The 20,778-nt window shown below is 42.0% G+C and overlaps 1 protein-coding gene across 2 annotated transcripts in view; it reads right to left on the bottom strand.

The window, feature by feature from the left end:
- BDNF (brain derived neurotrophic factor) overlaps positions 1-10,119 on the bottom strand; it is a 49,343-nt gene extending 39,224 nt beyond the window's left edge. The window contains exon 1 of one of the 2 annotated variants that reach the window (XM_063289545.1): positions 9,957-10,119. The gene's annotated coding sequence lies outside the window, so the exon portion shown is untranslated. Of the gene's footprint in view, positions 1-9,570; positions 9,665-9,956 lie in introns of those variants that run through there. The other variant, XM_063289547.1, reaches the window with a different exon arrangement.
- Positions 10,120-20,778: the final 10,659 nt, after the last annotated feature.

Raw genomic sequence — 20,778 nt, 5'->3', positions numbered from 1 at the left:
AAAAGCAATCATATCCGTTATAATGATTTTTCCTGCTTTCTTTTTGTTAGTGCATTGTATAGCCACTCAAAGATACATTTTGGCAACACTGAAACTGTAAATAGATCCTACATTTCATAGGCTCAGGTATGAATGCTCCTAACTTAGTGCATCATATTTCATTAGAGAATCCACCAACTCCTATGGTGACAGGAAACAGTCATTGTTAATACTTGTGGTAAAGCAAGGTGCTTGTTATATATAATGTTACAGAGATGGTCAATTGGCCATAGAAAATGTGAGCATGGTTCCATAGGAAAAAAAGCTGCAGTTAATTCTAGAATGATTGGATTTTTCAAAGCCCCCTCTTTGTAATTTATTCAAAAATGAATGACATATGTTGTCATTTTGGAGTGTTAGGGTTGTTGTTGTTTTTTAGGTTGTCACCTGAAAGAGGTACTACTCCCTTTTCTTCCTGCTAGGTTGATTCATTCCTCACAACAGGGCAACCATAGATGTCAGCTGTTCTCTACCGGTTCAAGGCTGCACTTCACCACTATGCCAAGAAACAGGATAAGGAGCTAATATTGCAAAGGCCTTATTGCTGATTTCATTTTCCTAATTTTTTTGCTGCTGATCTTGACCCAAAGATTTATAGAAGGCAATGAGAGCCGGATTGTTGAGGTGTATCTCGCTTGCCTCAAGGAGATGTCACCATACTACAGCTCAGCAGCAGAAGCAGAAGCAGAAGCAGAAGACCATGTCCACTAATGTGAATTGATAAAGACTCTCAGCCTTCACCTGGGGTGAACTGGCTTTAACACAAGGAGTTAACACTTAACTACTTTATCATTCAGACTGTTAGCATAAGAAAACTCTTTTGAAAGCAAGGACTTTAGTTCTGCTTATTAATAAAGGGCAGACTACACATTACATGCTGTTCCTCCATTCAAAAGCTACTTTTCATAAACAATAATACTAAAACTGGCATGCCACGTTGCCTGCCTGCATTTGTGAGTATTGTATAGTTTGTCCCAAGGGCAGAATGCAAAGGGCATATTATTTCAGTACCCCTTGTCTTAGTGACATACAAAGAGAGTTTGTTCTTCTTAAGCCAGGGCTCAGTCATTCAGAACAAAACACTCCAAGAAACAGTTCAGTTTTGGGAAAGGCAGAGTGTGCCAGCATGTAAACCTCTCTTATAGATGCAAGTTGTTCCATTAAACTGCAGTTCTTGGGGGGGGATGGGGCTGAGTGCTCATAACAATTATATGAAAACAAGTCAATGCAGGTTAGCAATTAACCTATTAAAAGGATATATCCGCTTAAATAGCAATCATCATACTGCATAGCACACAAAGCACATTTTCAATGCAATCGTAAATCAAAGGAAAGAAACAACATCTGTAGCTATTAAAGAGGCATTCAATTTAAACGACAAGAAGTTTTACAGTGACTAAACACAGTTTTTACTTTCTGTCCCAGTAACATCCGGTTGACCCCCTTTCCCAAGAAAGGGGTTTGACCTGGTGGTAATTCTTCTAAGGTATAGTTTCCTCACGTCAGTTTTAGTTCACCGGCACTGAAGCAAAAGGTTGCTTCTGGTCATGATGTTCACTATATGTGTAGTTACGGGAAACAGTCATCAGCAGTTTCTCCTTTTTCAACTACTGATACGTTTTACTTTTTTTTGTGAGATATTTGTTTTGATACGCTTCTCCTGGTTGAGAGTGATGAGCAAAGAGTCATTGTGAGGGGGCCAACACAAAGGAGCAGAACAAGGAAAGACCTTGCAACATGATCCTAGCATGCCAACCCCTGCATAAACATAAACACTAAACAGTCTTAAAGGAGAAACACTGACTATAAAATTAGGTGACCACAAATGTTGCAAGTGATCTCATTTTCAGATTATTTTAAAACTGTCATATCAAACTACCATTAAACATACATCTAAATAAACAACTGGACTTGCCCCCTTTCACCCTCCTTTTGCCTTCTATCAAGTTATCTGGTGCAGAATAAAACGTTTAAATCTTTTGGATTGTTATGCCATCCACAATTTACAGCTTCTGAATGGTGACATCCTCCTGTTAACAAGGAAAATAGCGCTCTAACAGAGAGTGCAATTTTTTAAAATGGGGTTTCCAGCTGTGATTCAGTGATGTTGAACACTAAGTGGCAGTACTACAGAGGGAAAATTGTTCCATGTTGTTGACTTTCAGAGAAAGGTCTTTCTTTTTATCTCTTTTCATTAAATAAACAATAGTGAACAGCTCTTTTTCAATTGCCTCATATTGGGAGTTAAGTAGTGGATTTTATCTACAGTCCCGAGTAAAACAGAATGCTGAGAGAGTTGTATTTTCCCCTGTTTTCCTGGATTAGGCCTCTAATCTTTCTTATCAGGAAGAGCTGTAACTTAAGAGGCAGGTAGGCTTAGGACAAAGGAAATGGGCAAATACAAAACAGAACAGGTCTTCTGTACATTTTGATACATTTGAAAAGGGGGGCTCTTTTTTTTTCAGAGATACATGACAAAACTGCACCTCATGCGGAGTCACTACAGAAGTAGGATGACAATCCTTAAAGTTCCCATTCCACTATGAAGCTCACTGGGTAACCCTCCATTCATCTTCCTCTGCCCAAATCTATCTTGGAAGTTTGTTCTTGTGAAAACAGAACATGTCTATGTGCATGAGGATAATTGGGAGAATTATGTATTGCTGCAGGAAAAACAAAAATAGATAAAGCTGTTATTACATTCCAAGCCCTGAAATTCCATCCTTCATACAAATGAGTATGAGTAAGTGACTGGACATCCTTCAACATACCAACAGCAGTTGACTCAGCAGCAGTCAATAGGAATTGATGAGGGTTACTACCGGTGGACCTAAAAGTAATCTTCCATACCTCTTTCAAGGAATCCTTCGGGGATGAATATGGTTGTTTTATGAATGATGGATATCAGTTTTCTTAACTGGTTTCCCATATAGGGAGAAAGGATACAAGTAGTCACCTCCCTTCTGGAAATGGCACTGTATTTAGAAAGATTCCTGAAACACAATTCATGAAAGCCGGCTGGGTGACCTTGGGCTAGTCACTCTCTCTCAGCCCTAGGAAGGAGGCAGTGGCAAACCACTTCAGAAGTCTTGCCAAGAAAACTGCAGGACTGGTCCAGGCAGTCTCCGGGGATCGGACACAATTGAATGGCAAAAACAAACAAACAAAGTAGATAATGTGGAGAGAGACCCATCATATGGTTGCTTCCCATTTAACTCCAGATGTGCAGACACATAACAGAAACAACACTCAGTTACTGTCACATGATTTTTCCCAGTATACTGAAGCAAAGTAAGTTTCTAAGTACTACTGTATAAGTACTAAGCACTATATACTAAGTATATAGTACTTAGTACTTATAATATGTTCCAATACCTATGACCAGTGTTTTATAAACAGAAACAAATGGTGAAAATATTGAAGGCACATTTCTTACACATTAATTTTGTCATCACAGGCTAAAAGTATCTTTAATGCTTTTTCTAAGGCCATACATATTCACATATCAATATTTTCAAATATCCCTGTACTGAATATAATAAGTAGGCATTTGTAAGAGGAAAACAAAACAAAACAAATTATGACAACTGGATTGACAGACTTCATTTGTTGGATAAGGGAATGGATGAAAATTGCTCCCCTGGCCATCAATATGGCTCAAAGTCTGGAGTGCAACAACAAATCAAAGAACACTCCAAAATTGAAACAATGAGTGAAGAAGAGCCAGATGCTTCCACACTTGTTATTTTCTCCAGAATATAATTTCTTTTTCTGGTTGTTATAGATGATCCAGATGATGAACTCTACCACAGCACCAACCACTCCATCTGTAACTTATTCCCAACGTGGTTTAAAGGCATCACACATTTTCCCCAGCATGTTTTCATCTACATTCTTGAAACTCTGGAACACAGAGAAGGCACCTTCAGCCAATCATTGTTTAACCTAAGCCAGCCAATTAGTGTATACTAGTGTACTTCAAGCTTGCTAATCTGTGAGTTTACTATACCTTCAAGAATGTCCAGCACTTTATGAATTAGCAGATTTGCTTCTTCCTTCATAGAATTTCTCTCTTCTCACTTCCTCACAGAGTTAGGTGCTTGCCACAGGTACTTGTGTGCATGTGCTTAGTGGTTTGCAAAACATTCCTTCTCATGGGTCAGAATGGAATGGATGCAAAAAGATTGATTTTTTAAAAATGATTTACAAATGCCTATGCACTGAGAAGCCTACAAAGCTTTCTTCTCTTCATAGTACCAGATGAGTAGTACGCTCCAAAGCTTTTCCTTGAGCTAGAGTAATTGAAACTAATTTGGCAGGTATGGTGTGATAGGCCATCTTTCCAATAAGAGAACAAAGGTTCTTAACCACAGGGCAGATCTGCTGGAATCAGATTTCATCTGTAGTTAAATTGAGGGAGACCCCCTCCCCAATTTTGCAGGAGTGGTGAGAAACTAGGGTTTTTAGAAGACTGAACAAGATCAATGATGATCTGTTGTTAAAGCCACATGATAGATGAGGGAGGTATACAGCAGCTAAGGCACAATAAAATCATTACATGGTAAGCTATAGGTGCCAAATTGATATAATCTAGGATCTTTTCAGTTATCCCCCCATCATTCATTTTTCACATATTGCATATGGGATTTGGGTTAGACTGAGTATCATGGTAGTAAAAAACCAATAAGCAAAATATGGGATAGACCAGATTATGAAAGGAATGAACCAATTAAATGGCTGAATGTGGCCAGAAGAAGACAAAAAGTTACTATAATCCTTGCAGGTTCTGGAGTGGAGTGGGGAGATGTCAGGGATAAGCTAGGAAGCAGAGCCAGACTACTCTGTCTGTGCATTTAGTATGCCTATGGAGGTAATATCTTGAAAGTATTTGCTTTAATATATGTATGTATATGTATATGTATGTATATATGTATAGTCATAATTGGAATAAACCAAGTCATCTTTTAACAGACTCTTTTTGTCAAGACTGAGTAGAATTATTCAACTGCAAACTTAATAGCAACAGAAACAAATGTGACTCTCATGGACTTCATGGGATATATTTGCTTTTATTAAGAAAAAAAATGACCAAGAATACTGGGGTACCATGCTGCATCTCAAAATCTAATTGGTAAAACTGCCCTTCAATAAACTTCCCCCAAAAAAGAAGTGGAAATCAACATCACGTCTAAGGTAAATATATTAACACCCTAAGTACATGCTGGCAGTAGGAGAGTTGAGGTCTGGAAAGATAATTATGTTTTTGGAAATGAGCTATGTTTAAAAAGAAACCTCATGTTAAAAATAAACAATTTTTCAGATTCATACAGGTGGTCCCCAACTTTTTAAATAGGCTTTGGGTTTTTTCAGTCTTTGGCATAGCTACCATAGTGAATGAGTTTAATCAAATGTCTGCTGCCTTGACGTTGCAGATGGTGGACACATTGATGAGTTCCCAGTTATGCTGCCATAGAGTAACTCAATGAGCTTCACTCAGTTGGATGGTGTATATGAATAACTCATCTCTAAGGATGCTGCTTCTCCTTTTTTTAGTCAGGCCATACATCCTGGATCACTGCCTCAGTGTATGCATGGATTTATAAATATCACTCTAGTTTCATTTCTAAATATTTTTATCAATCCATAAATTAAAGATAACACAGGTACTTGCTGCTTGCTATCTATCAGGGTAGTTTCTCTGCATACATTAAAACTCAGTTACTAGAAGCATAAATAAGTAATGGTTATTGATCCCAGAATGGCAATAACCTCAAAAAATGTATATCAAACAAAATTTAAAAAAATACTTTTGGAAAAAAAAACTGTTAATGTTCAAGGCAGGATGCTAATGGCAGTTCTGGGAAAAAAGAATATACATGGTTGTAACACGTTGCTCTTTTAATCTTATAAAAAATTGAAGAAATAGAGCAATCAATAGTGTACAACAAAGCTGCCAAACATTTCATTTGTAATTTGGACATCCAGAAACAATCACTAAGTAATGTTTTCAAAAGCTCTGCACCTAGGTTATTTATACCAGATTCCAAAACAAATCTACTTGGAGTAAGATCCAATGGCTTTAATCTAAGTTCAAAGGAACCGCTTATGAACAATATCTACAACTATAGTCCTAAGGTATCTTACTGGTGGGGAAGTAAGCTCCATGCAGCATGAGACTTAGTTCTAGTAAATGTCCTTAGCATTAGTATTTTCACTTTGTTAAAACCTCATGTCAGCCATTAATTTAACAAAGACTAAGCAATCCAGAGCTACCAGCCTCTATTGAAACATGGCAGATAAGGAAAATAATGACAAGGAACCTTACATGGTAGTTGTAAACATTCCTGAGATAAGGCCAATATATGATTGTCCTATAAATCTATGGCTAATGACATCACAATTTTTTAAAAAAAACTGTGTTCACAAAGCAAGGCAAAGCTAGAAGCTTAGAACTGTGCACATTCTCCAATCTTTAATTTATTTTGGTCATGCATAAAGTTGTACATTTGCTTTGAAGATCACCTATTTTAATGGCACTGAATGGCACTGATGGTTCCCCCATACTTGGTCCCCACTCCCTCCCACCACAAATATTCTGAACTGATACCACATAACTGTATTTAGCAGGACTTACTGAGACCACAGTTCAATGTTACTTCTGTAGCATCTTGGTTTTGCCTCCTGTAGTTATAGAATACTCAGTAGTCAGAATCTGGGGACTGATTGCTACCAGCCCTTAATTAAACATAAATGAATCTAGGCTGCATTTTAAAAATATTAGGATTCAGTTTTTGCATAGAGAGCTTTAGTATCAAGGAGCATATGGCTGTGATTAATAAATTGGTTATGCAACAAACCATTTACTGTATATGAGAAGGGTTTAACCAATGGATGCTTGTATATTATGTTTTCAGGATAACCTAGTTGAGCAACCTGATTCTCAAGTAGCTAGAATGGCACAATCCTCCAATGGGATTAAAAGCATATTAAGGGAAAAAGGAATGCAGATCTAACTTGTGATAGTAAGTACCCATTAGTAAGAACCCACAAATGAAATGAATCAGATGCTCACATCCAAATAACAAGGGATCGAAAGGACTATCTTGCCACTGAACTTTGTTTTCAAGTTCTGCTTTCCCAGAGCAAGCAGAGGTATGTCTAGGGTCATCCTCTTTTTTTTCATACACAATTCTTCAAGTGTAAGGGACTGTTGATGATTACAGTGACCATGGAAAAAGACCCTGTATGCAGACAGGATTAACTGATAAAATAAAATGAAAATTCCTTATTTTGAGTGGAAGTAGTAAACAACTAAACAATATCAGGTATAAGGCAGTGGATGTTTTTATTGTCCCACCCTCCATAAACCACTTCATAATCTGCTGAAGGCATTTACACATATTCTTCCATCTAGCAAAGTGGACAAAAATGACAAATAACTTTATGGCTCTGGAATTTCAGTTATGGTAACTGGCGTGCCTGAAATTCCAGGAAAGGTTACGTTTCAACAAGTGTATCTTTCCATTTACTCACAGAGCCTCACTGGGTAGTGTAGATGCATAATTCTACACTGTAGCCAAAGAATTGTTTCCTATTACATTCCATGTATAACCTTTGGCAGTGTCTCATACCTATGTGGTTAGCCATGCTTATTGCTACTTCTAAACAGCCCTCTTCTCACTCCCTACAGCTGTAAGAATTTCACAATGTCCAAGTCCATTAAAAAAATGCGCAGAAAAATATGGGAAACTTTTTCTGGGTTATTGTGTTTGTGCTATGTGTGTATACTGCACGTTGGAAGGAATCCAAAGTCACATAGCCAGCTCTGAAGAAAAGATAAATCACCTTTGGAAGTGGCTTTGTTTTCAAACAAGCTTCACCAAGTCCCATTCTATTTCAATATACAAATTATCTTACTGTAGCAGATTAAACTCCATTGTTTTCTGCTACCAAAAGTGATCAACCTACCAGAAGCCTTTGGAAGTGCAGAAGCTAGCCATAATTGGTGGCAGACTTCCCTGGGTTCTTTGCAACAGCTAGTGCTCAAAGATACATTGCTTCTAAGCATGGAGGCTCCCTTATTTAGTTATTATAAATGGAATGTAACCTACTTTTAAAAAAAAGTCTAGCAGTGTAAGTCTATTCTTCTTCTCCCAAATATCACAGTGCAAATCTATCACCATGTGAAAGTATACAAATAGCCTTTTCCAACCCACTCTCTCCAAGCCACTCTCCAAATCCACCCTGCAGTTGGATTTGGAGTACAATTCCAATTCTAACCTTGCTAACTGGGAATGGCAGGATCTGTAACACAAAGATACAGAAGGTTCCAGAGTAGGGAAGGCTGGGGTTCAGAACGACACCCAAGACTTTATCAGCACATCTTCCTGCCCTGCTTTATCATAGGTTAGCCTTTGTGTGAAGATTGAATTTCCCAAACATCTAAATTCATTTCTTGCCCAGGTTAAGCCCTACTTCTATTCAGACTCTGTAAAAAGCCTTCTTTCAGCACCTAATAGAATTTGCATCCGTTGTTCAGATAAATGGAGGTGTCTTCTATTATTGAAAATAAATTCTCTTACTGCTTTCTGAAAAATAGTCCCGAACAAGAGCCAGTCCGCTTTGTTTCACCTGGCGCTGATGTGTGCGGGTTGTTGTTGTTGATGTTGCTTTTGTCACCAGAAATCCTCTTCCAATGAACGTAAAAACGGGCAGATCATACCAAGCTGCACTAGGGATCCCTATTCTGGATCTGAAACCAGTTTAATCGCTGAAAGCAAACACCTCGGGGCACAGGGGAGTTAACTTGTCCAGATGCGTGGCAGACCCGGCTTCCTTGCGCCTCCACTCTGGGCCAGCAGAGGGCCCCCTTTCCCACTGAAAACAAAGTCGCATCACAAAACTCTTGCCGCCGATCCGGCTCGTAAGGTCTGGACGGCGGCGGGATGCGTACGCTGCGGGGTAATGGATGGGGGCTCGCAGCCTCTCCTGTGCTGCCCCAAACCAGCCCCGCGAACCTCCCGCCCCGAAGCCGTCCGCTTGCGGCAACTCACAGCAAGAGCGGGAAAGCCCAGCCAGGTAGTCGCCAGCCACCCACGAACCCGCTTCCTGCTAGCTCTCCCACGCTGCAACCTCCCTGCGCTCCTCTCCTCGCAGGGGAGCGTTTGCTGACCAAGACGCCCCCTCCCGCTTCCTTGCCCGGCACCGGGAGAAAGCGCGCGGGAAGGAGGCAAGGTCCCCGGCTGAGAAAGTTGAAGAGGACGAGCGAAGCAAGAGGGTGTGCGTGTACGTGAGAGCACAACAGGCTGGGCGAAGGTGGCAGGGCGAGAGAGCGAGGCTGCCAAGTGCCGGGCGCCGGCCAAGGCACGAGCCGAGCAGGTGCCTGGGGCCCAGACACGAGTGTCTGGCGGGACGGAAAAAGGCGGCGACAGAATCGCCCACCCACCCTGCTGTCCGCCTCCGGAGAGCGAAGCGGGGAGCGGGGGCTCTTTTCTGGCCCTCGGCTCGGGCTGCCCCGCCAAGTGCCCTTACCTGGGAGTGAAGCCACCCGAGCTCAGCGAGCCTTCCTTGCGAGGAAACGCGCGGCGGTTTCCTCGCGCCAGGGCCCGGATCCAGCTGCCGGGAGGGAATCCTGGGCAGCCGGCTGCCAACCGAGTCTCGGGCGGACCGCCCTGCTCGCGCTCGCCTGTTCCGACCGAGAAGTTCTTTCTTCCCGGCGGGGTGGCGGCGGACCGACCGACCTGCCTCTCTCCTCCTTCCCCCCGCCGAAGCTCCTCTTCCTTGGGTTTCTGGCTCGGGCAGCCGCGCCGTCCCCAGCCCTCCCAGGGCTGCTAGGCTGGCTCCCCGGGAGGCTCCGGCAGGGCTGTTCAAGTCAACTTCTCCGCGGCCGCGCCTCGCCGCTGCTCGCTTGCCCCTACCTTGCCGTCCACACAAAGCCTGCTGGGGTCCCCTCCGGAAAGTCACATCGTCTCCCAGCCGTCCAGTCCCTCCAGCCGCCTCCTGCAGCTCCAGAAACACCGGAGGAGGCGAGCGGCTCAAATGTCTCATCAAAGCTTTATGAAGGGTGGGAAGGCGACGGAGTTGTTGGGAGCCTCTGATCTCTTTCTCTCCCTTCCTTTCTCCCCCCTCCGCCCCACCGGCTGTCGTAGGAGCCTGGCTGTGCCCCCACACCACCGCCCCCTCCCTCACTCCCTCCCTCCCTGTGTTTGGCTTCTTCTCACTCAGGAATTATTTAGATCTCCGTTTGGGTTGCTATTGGTCAAGCTGCTTCCAAACGGGCGCCGGCACCGGATCGCCCGGTTTAAAGGAACCGCACTGCCTACTCAGCCCGCCCCCCGCCCCCCTTCCCAGCCCCTCGCAACTGCACGGAAAACTCCGGCGTTCGTTTCTTGGGAATTTGGCTTTTCGTTCGCTCCCTGCCTAGATGGACCAAACCTCTCCCACGGGAGGCCGCCCAAGACGCCGGCAAATAGCCCGGACTGTGCCCGGATCCTCCTTCCTCCATCCTCCGTGCCCCTTCCCTGCGATCAGGAAACAAGAAATTAAATTTACCGCGGGGACCGGGGTGGGTGGGGAGGCATAAAAACTAACCAGCCTCACCCACACTAAGTCCTGTTTGCGTTCTCCCCGCCCCCCAGATTTCAGCTTGGTAAGAAGGCAGCGGGCTTCAGCGCAACTCCTGCCGAGCTGATAAACGGCGGGGGAAAGCTTAGTTGACGCGGAACGGGTTGGATGCCAGGAGGTAAATCGGAGCAGGGGAAACGAGGAAGCCCGAATGAAAGTTTTGAGCGCGCTCGTGGCTTCCTAAGTTGCGGGCTCTGGATCCTGAACGCGGGGCTCCGTTACGACTTGTAACGCTAGCAATCTCTAAAAGCCGGAGAAGATTAGCTTTCTACTTGTTAGTACATTAAACAAACCAGATCCATTTAAATATAGCTCCCTGACTGACCTCTTCATAGTCTGCCTATTAAGAATGCAATCAAGATAATAACAAGCATGGTTTATTAATGAAGTGTCCGGATAACGTTACGAGTCACTTTCGATGCGAACACGCAGCGGACAAACGTGCACCGTCCCGCCAGCCAGCGGATTTTCTCGCAGACATAACAAGGCAGCCCGTCAAGCAACCCCAAACTCACCTTGCGCTTGCTTGCTCGCCCTCCTTCTCTCTTAGGCGCCTAGCCGCGAAAGACAGCGCCGAGAGGTGGCATGGGGGACGCCTGGATGGCAAGCGCCGACTCTTGTGATAGAGTTGGTTGGCGGAGAAAGACAGCATTTAAAATACCAAAGAATATGTTTAAAATCGGCATTCCCCACCTCCTCGCCCAAACCTCTTTCGGGAGGCGTCCTCATCCCTTTCCTCCCCGCCCCCTGTTCCGTTTATGCCGCAAATGCAGATTAAATTATTGATAGTGGAAATTGCGTGGTGGTGGAAGTAATAGTGGCATCCCCCGATTGAGTAGCTCCATTTGATCACGGCCGGGATGGAGAGATTTCATGCTTGCTCGCTAGAGTGAGCTACGGTTGAATCCACATCTCTCCAGCCATGAATGGAGGCTGTACGGGAATCCACACGAGGGCTCTGCTTTGACGTGGATGTCATATGATTCCCCGCCTGCCTGTAAACTAGACACCCCTGCGTAGCTCACGAGCAATCAGATTCCCTCCACGCCACCGAGCTCTTTCTCGCGTAGCAAAAATGAAGCGGCGGCGCAGCGGCAGCGGCAGCAACCTGGGATCCCGCCCTTGCACGTGTTTTGTATTGCGGTCCTCCTTTCGGCTGTTTGGGCTTCCCCATAAACGCCGGGAGAAGAGGGTTTCCCGATCTCGCCGAAGTTTTTATTTTTTTTAAACCTCGAGGCCTGAACTTGATTTCAAAGGTTTTCTCTTGATTTTTTTTAAGTTGCTAAAGTTAGATATTTATCTTTGGCTGTGACAACTTCTGCTTTAAACAAACAAACAAACAAAAAAGCGCCTTAGACTGTAAACTTCCAAACCACATCCTCAAACCTCTTGCCCGTTTTTCTGAAAAACCTCTATTAGTCTGGGCTAGGAAGGAAAGGATGGTCCCAAGCTGGATATTTTGAGGCCCATCTCCAACTCTTCTAAGATCCTTTTGTCCAGCAGTTCCTCAAGTCTTCATAGAAATGGGGACAAAAGGATTTCTTAGATTTAAGGAGAATGAAAGAGAACTATCAGTGCCTGGCAGACCTCTCCCCTTCACCTCCCCACGCTTCTGAATTCTCTGGCAAAATAAAAATGTGGTTAGAATGTGATAGTTGGATTGAGGCTGTGTAGCATATTCACATCTGAAATCACAGGATATCTGGAATGGCATGAGAAGGCTCCCTTGGAAAATATAATGGAACCCGCATTAACTTACTTGGGGAGCAACAGGAGATCTGAACCAGCAAGCACACACGGCTTTTCTTAGTTATTTCTTTTCTGCCATGAGGAAATTTAGGAAATATTGGGCAACTCGTAAGTACACGGGTAATATTTGCATGGAATGTTGAATTACAAGCTCACTACTTTTTAGCTTAGCATGTCCAAGCCCAGTGGTTTGTTCCTAAATTAGTAGGTTCTGCAAACTCAGAAAATGAGATCAATGGAGCAAATGAAATGGATCAGCCAGCACTGTGCCAAAGAGATAATGATTAATGATGAGTATGTCATTACCAACTGTTGACTGAACAGATTGACTTCAAACCTAGACACCTTTATAGGACCTAAAGAGAGGTGATATCCACACTTGGACTGGCCCTCAGCCAGATGCTGGCTAGGGAATTCTGGGAGTTGAAGTCCACCCATCTTAAATCTGCCAAGGTTGAGAAACGCTGGTATAGACTGACCCAGGGAGTCATATAACTTTTTGTTTCCCTTCAGATGAAATGATGCATTAAAATATTTATTTATTTATTAAATGTGTCCCTGCCCATCTCCTCCAATCGGGGGACTCTGGGGGATTTCAAAGCAAACAAATATCATCTGTTTGCTTTCAGGGGATGTGACTATAGCCCATCCAGCCTTCTCCACCTGGGCTCCTTCTAAAGGACTTTCTTCCAGGCTGATGCAGAACAATTTGGAGGCTGGGCAAGGGATTCAAGAGTTTCAGGTTCAGAATTCTTCCTAGCCTGGTTTTCAGTGCTCTTTTTAATTGGAAAGCCACCAAGGGAGCAGGTATGGGGTTATGTTAAATGTGTTATACCTTTGAGATATCATTTTTTCTTGCTGAAGCCCCTCATCTCAAATATTCCCCATTTCACTCATTGCCCACCTGCAGTGATTTTAAAGGGATATAAGTTCAAGAAAAAGCTACTGTGAGTTAAAATGAGTCTCCTCACCCAGCATTACTTTTAATCTGCATATAGAATGCTATTCAGAATTGTATTTTTTTTTTTAAAAAGAAAAGACAAAATCATAAACAAACTTTTTCTCACTAGCTTTCTAACCATCTGTTTGGTTAATGTGATTTGATCCCAGCCTGATTTTCTGAGAAGAAAAGGTTAAGGGAAAAAAAGAAGGGGCTGTATTTTCATTTCTTGTTGTTAGGAAATTTAAATTAATCCTGATTATACAAATGGGAGTAATGTCAATGAACTTGGATTTTTTACAAGGGTATTTTATTCTATTAATATTTTTAATTGGATGAGGTCAGTTCTAATATTATTTGCCACATTTGCATGTAATTGCGTGTGTATGTTACCTAGTTACATGTATTCAGCTAATCTTTTTCCCTCTGCCATTCGCTCCACCCCCAATAAAAGTTATAGGAAATTACTAATTCAATTAAGTGCAAAAACATATAGCACATTTTTTAAAAAAAGAATCCATTCTGCCTTTTTAAATGACAATTTTCTAGCAGTGGAAATGTAGCACAAATGCCCTGGGTGCAATCCACACTTCGAAAGTATACAATATAGTTTTACAACGTAGTTGGCTCAATAAAATAAATCATTCATCAATCCTCTGTTTCACTGTAGTGTTGTGTATGGCCAAATCTGTCCACACATCATTGCATTCAGTAAAACAATACAGATAGACAAAGTATAGAAATGATCTCTTTATTCACACTGGGCTTAATGTGAATAAAAGAACAAAGGACATTGGTCTGCACTGGTTGGATTGTCACATGCCAAAAGGTAGTTCCTTTGATTCTGGCATAGTAAATTGTGTGAAACTTGTGTAAGCCATGGTTTCTGGTTAGTGTGATTTGTGAACTCAGTCACTGGGATTTATTCAGAAATTATAATTAAAAGAAACCATTGCATAGTCCTAAATCTTGGTGAGAGGAATTTGAACAGTAGCGGTGTTTTATTGATTCTTTTATGCTGTTTTTGAAATCTATATCTGCCTTCTTTTCAAGCTTTATTTGTCCTACAGGAAGAACATATTGATTAATTTATCCTGTTTTTCATTAAAACAAATTCCATGAATTACAATAAGTCTTATTTTCCAAGGAATACAACAGAAACTACCTCCAGTTTGAATAACTGAGCTTATTACTGGTAAGAGCACACAATACAGGGATTATCAGACTTAGTAGAGATATGACTGAACTCCAATCAATCAACCAAAATGAAAAAAAAATGAGTGAAGATATTTCAAAAATTGTCATAAGAACATAATAATAGGCTTGTTGGATCAGGTCAAGACTCAACTTACTCCAGCAATTGTTTCTCACAGATGTTTCAAGGTTAACCACAAGCAGGAGATGATGATAAAACCCACTTCTACTTTTATTCCCTTGCAACTGATATTTGGAGGCATGTTACCCCTAACCTAGAGGTACACTGAGTTTTTAAGAGTGATAGCCCTTGATAAACCTGTACTCCATGTATTTATCCAGTTGCTTTTAAAGCCATCCAAGTTGGTGGCTACCACCACCTCATGTGATAATAATGTCCATGGACCAGATTATGGGCTGGGTGAACAAGAACTTTATTTCGTCTGCTCTGAATCTGCTTCCAGTCAGGTTCATTTGTATTTTGAGAAAGGGAGTAAAACATTTCCCTGACCATTTTCCTTATATCATGCATGATTCTGCCAGGCACTAGATATAGAATTGTTAGTAATTGTTATGCTGTATTATTGTGTTATTTATTGTTACATTGGGTCCAGCTGTTGCACCTGTACAGCTTTTAGAGTCATTTGAAGTGCGTTATAAATTCATAATTTTTTTAAAAATAATGTCCTCTTTCAGTTACCTTTCTTTCCAAGCTGAAGAGTCCCAGGCATTCTAGTCTTTTTTCACAAGAAAGAAGTTAAATTCCCCTGATTATTTTGGATGCCCTCTTCTAAATTTTTCAACTCTATTATATCCTTTTTCAAATGAGGCAACCGGAATTGAATACAATATTCACCTATGAGTGTCCCATAGATTTATGTGAGAAGATAACAAACATTGGCTGTTTTATTTGCAGTCCTTCAAAACCTCTCAAGCTATTGGCAGTCTTAAGTAAATCTCGTGTGAGAATGCTTCCCCAAACCCTCTCTGCCATAAAGTTTCAGAAAGCAATATACTCTTCATTAACAGACATTTGAATGGGGAAAGAACTATCTACACAGGACTATAGTTTGCTACATTTATTAGTCCATATTTACAGTACCTTTAACTCATGACAAGAATTATATCTCATATAGAATCAGAGGTGTCCACAAGGGGGTGGGGAATGGCAAAATTAGTATGACATGTATTGCAATACAAGCTTCACCCCTTTTCTACATGTGGCCTGACACTTGATTGCACCTACCAAAAGCATGAAGCTTGTGTCACAATGGCATAGTCCCTCTTTCTCTAGATAATGTATAATGGCTTACATTTTATAGTCACTCACTTCCACCTCAAAACATGAATCTGGAGTTCTACACTGATTGTCAAGTCCTGCAAGGTAGGCAATTCAGGAAAAAGAACCTTTTGGATTTCTGGAATTTTATTGCTGGTAGGGTAAAGTACAGAATCTTGAAAGCCTGCTAAAGCAATTCTCCAGGTTAATTTATACCAAGAGTAATCTAGGCAGAGTTACCCTAAGCCTCTTTCTGTTGCTTCCCCTCTGCCCTGGGCTGGAGTGTTTCCACCCCCATGTTCCCAGGTCCTGCTAGACATTCCATCACACTTGCTTACTTTAGAATAGGTCCCACTGAATTCAATAGGACTTTGTTGTTTATTCGTTTAGTTGCTTCTGACTCTTCGTGACTTCATGGACCAGCCCACGCCAGAGCTTCCTGTCGGTCGTCAACACCCCCAGCTCCCCCAGGGACGAGTCCGTCACCTCTAAAATATCATCCATCCACCTTGCCCTTGGTCGGCCCCTCTTCCTTTTCCCCTCCACTCTCCCTAGCATCAGCATCTTCTCCAGGGTGTCCTGTCTTCTCATTATGTGGCCAAAGTATTTCAGTTTTGCCTTAATATCATTCCCTCAAGTGAGCAGTCTGGCTTTATTTCCTGGAGGATGGACTGGTTTGATCTTCTGGCAGTCCAAGGCACTCTCAGAATTTTCCTCCAACACCACAGTTCAAAAGCATCGATCTTCCTTCTCTCAGCCTTCCTTATGGTCCAGCTCTCACAGCCATATGTTACTATGGGGAACACCATTGCTTTAACTATGCGGGCCTTTGTTGTCAGTGTGATGTCTCTGCTCTTAACTATTTTATCGAGATTGGTCATTGCTCTTCTCCCAAGGATTAAGCGTCTTCTGATTTCCTGACTGCAGTCAGCATCTGCAGTAATCTTTGCACCTAGGAATACAAAGTCTTTCACTGCTTCTACATTTTCTCCCTCTATTTGCCAGTTATCAATCAAGCTGGTTGCCATAATCTTGGTTTTTTTGAGGTTTAGCTGCAAGCCAGCTTTTGCACTTTTTTCTTTCACCTTCATCATAAGGCTCCTCAGTTCCTCTTCGCTTTCAGCCATCAAAGTGGTATCATCTGCATATCTGAGATTGTTAATAGTTCTTCCAGCAATTTTAACTCTAGCCTTGGATTCCTCAAGCCCAGCATGTCGCATGATGTGTTCTGCATACAAGTTGAATAGGTAGGGTGAGAGTATACAGCCCTGCCGTACTCCTTTCCCAATCTTAAACCAGTCTGTTGTTCCGTGGTCTGTTCTTACTGTTGCTACTTGGTCATTATACAGATTCTTCAGGAGGCATACAAGATGACTTGGTATCCCCATACCACTAAGGACTTGCCACAATTTGTTCTGGTCCACACAGTCAAAGGCTTTAGAATAGTCAATAAAACAGAAATAGATGTTTTTCTGAAACTCCCTGGCTTTTTCCATTATCCATCGAATATTGGCAATTTGGTCCCTAGTTCCTCTGCCTTTTCTAAACCCAGCTTGTACATCTGGCAATTCTCGCTCCATGAATTGCTGAACTCTACCTTGCAGGATCTTGAGTGTTACCTTACTGGCATGTGAAATGAGTGCCACTGTTCAATAGTTTGAACATTCTTTAGTGTTTCCCTTTTTTGGTATGGGGATATAAGGTGATTTTTTCCACTCTGATGGCCATTCTTGTATTTTCCAAATTTGCTGGGATATAGCATGCATTACCTTGACAGCATCATCTTGCATGATTTTGAACAGTTCAGCTGGGATGCCGTCGTCTCCTGCTGCCTTGTTATTAGCAATACTTCTTAAGGCCCATTCAACCTCACTCTTCAGGATGTCTGGCTCTAGCTCACTGACCACACCGTCAAAGCTATCCCCGATATTGTTATCCTTCCTATACAGGTTTTCTGTATATTCTTGCCACCTTTTCTTGATCTCTTCTTCTTCTGTTAGGTCCTTGCCATCTTTGTTTTTGATCATGCCCATTTTTGCCTGGAATTTACCTCCGATGTTTCTAATTTTCTGGAAGAGGTCTCTTGTCCTTCCTATTCTATTGTCTTCTTCCACTTCCGCGCATTGCTTGTTTAAAAATAATTCCTTATCTCTTCTGGCTAACCTCTGGAATTTTGCATTTAATTGGGCGTATCTCCTCCTATCACTGTTGCCTTTTGCTTTCCTTCTTTCTTGGGCTACTTCTAGTGTCTCAGCATACAGCCATTTTGCCTTCTTGGTTTTCTCTTTCTTTGGGATGTATTTTGTTGCCGCCTCCTGAACAATCTTGTGAACTTCTGTCCATAGTTCTTCCGGGACCCTATCTACTAAGTCTAGTCCCTTAAATCAATTCTTCACCTCCACTGCATATTCCTTAGGAATATTAGTGAGCTCATATCTAGCTGATCTGTGGGTCTTCCCTAATTTCTTTAGTCTGATCCTAAATTGTGCAAGAAGAAGTTCGTGACCTGAACTACAGTCAGCTCCGGGTCTTGTTTTTACCGACTGTATAGATGTCCGCCACCTTTGGCTGCAATGGATGTAGTCAATCTGATTTCGCTGTTGTCCATCTGGTGAAGTCCATGTATAAAGCCGTCTCTTAGGTTGTTGGAAGAGAGTGTTTGTTATGCAGAGTGAGTTGTCTTGGCAAAATTCTATCAGCCTATGTCCTGCTTTGTTTTGTTCTCCCAGGCCATGCTTACCTGTAATTCCAGGTGTCATTTGACTGCCCACCTTAGCATTCCAGTCTCCCGTGATGAAAATAACATCTCTTTTAGGCGTGTTGTCCAGTAGGTGCTGCAGATCCTCATAGAACTGCTCTACTTCAGCTTCTTCAGCATTTGTGGTTGGGGCGTATATTTGGATCACTGTGATGTTAGATGGCTTGCCCTGAATTTGAATTGAGATCATTCTGTCGTTTTTTGGGTTGTATCCAAGCACTGCTTTAGCCACTTTACTATTAATCATGAAGGCTACTCCATTTCTTCTGTGGTCCTCTTGTCCACAGTAGTAGATCTGGTGGTCATTTGATGTGAAGTGGCCCATTGCAGTCCATTTCAGTTCACTGACGCCCAAAATGTCTATCTTTAATCTTGACATCTCACCAATAACCACATCCAATTTGCCCTGGCTCATAGATCTTACATTCCAGGTTCTAATGGTGTGTTGATCCTTAGAACATCGGATTCGCCGTTCACCACCAGCACCGTCGGACGCTAGCCGTCCTTTCGGCTTTGAGCTAGCTGTGTCATCACGTCTGGGGCTAGTTGAACTCATCCTCTGTTCCTCCCCAGTAGCATTTTGACCATCTTCCGACCTGGGAGTCTCATCTTCCGATGGTATACCGACATATCTCTGGTTGTACTGATCTATTTAGTTTTCTCAGCAAGAATACTGGGGTGGGTTGCCATTACCTTCCCCAGGGGTCGCATTTAGTCTGACCTCTCTGTCATGACCTTCCCGTCTTGAGTGGCCCTTCACAGTTTAGCTCATGGCGTTATTGAGGTGCTCAAGCTCCAGCACCACGACAAGGTAACGATCCTTTGCTGAAGCAATAGGACTTTACCTTTGAGTAAATATTGATAGGATTACCTTGTAAAGACTTTCATACAAGCCAAGATTATGGTTCATACTCTCCTTGTGTAATTAATGTGCCGTTGTTTTATGAAGAGGAGAAGAATAAAAGATACAGGTAGACCTCATTTAGCAACCGCAGCTGGGACTGACAACTCAGCATTAAGCAAAGCAGTCACTAAGTGAAATTGCAACTGTGCTTATGATCTTACTTTGGCTTTCCTTTGCTTTACAGACCCGCAAAGGTCATAATGCAAGGATTGGTTGTAAAGTTACTTTTTCATCACTTTCATAACTGCAAATAGTCAGTAAACGAGGCAGTTGCTAAATGAGGACTACCTGTAATATCAAACAAAGCCAGTAAAAAATTTAATAGCAAAATTTTATTAGTGGTCAGAACTTAAGCAGTTAGGTAATGTCTTTGCTACTTTAAATGGATACTGTCTCTGGCAAAATCATTAAAATTCTCCACTCAGGCATTTTATTATCTGCACAAATAGTTGCAGCACATATACGTTTTGCAAACTGAGCACATGTGCATCCTTTTGTTTCATTTCACATTGTTTATCCTGGGATTTCCTGAGATTTGCTAGGAGATGTGAAACTGAACTTCTGAGATTTTTGTTGGCACTGACTACACATTTTCAAATATTTTTTTTGAATCTGTAAGGGTTATAGGTTTGCTTTTCTGAAATATAATGTATTAGCAAGCAGATTGATGCTTGCATTTTTTCTGCATAGCTATGGCATTGTAACATGAGAGCTTCTGGCAAAGCCAATTAATCAATCAATCAATTAATTAATACAGTGTGGTAGAGATTTCTGATTTCCTAAACCACACTGGAGAGGTAGAACAAGGTCTATGAAATGAAATGCAGCCACAGTAGATACAGATTCTCAACTGAGAACCAAGAGGAAAGTTGATGCAAGATTAATTTGCTGGAGACAATATGGTCTCCCATAACATCAGGGATCCTCTCAGCTTCATCTATGTATGGCTGAGTTACACCTCATGCCTTTGCACTCTTGCACTCATACCTCACAGGAACTGGAATTAATTTCACTGGTGTTACTAGATCACTTGCAGGTGCTTTGGGTGGCATTAAAAAGCGAGTGTCTAGTAAGACGACAAAGTATCTGGTGTCCAGAACCTTTGAGAGTATATTGCATCCTCTCACTTTCTGATTCTCCCAATCAACTGATGGAGCAATCCTGACCAGATTTATTTGTTTATTTGTTTACTTATTCATTCATATATTCATTCATTCATTCATTCATTCACTCATTCATTCAATTTATATAGCCACCCATCTCAAACCAGTGACTCTGGGCAGCTAACAATA

This window comes from Candoia aspera, chromosome 1 (genome assembly GCF_035149785.1).
Source record: "Candoia aspera isolate rCanAsp1 chromosome 1, rCanAsp1.hap2, whole genome shotgun sequence".
Taxonomy (NCBI): domain Eukaryota; kingdom Metazoa; phylum Chordata; class Lepidosauria; order Squamata; family Boidae; genus Candoia; species Candoia aspera.
This window is presented reverse-complemented; position numbering and strand designations above follow the sequence as displayed.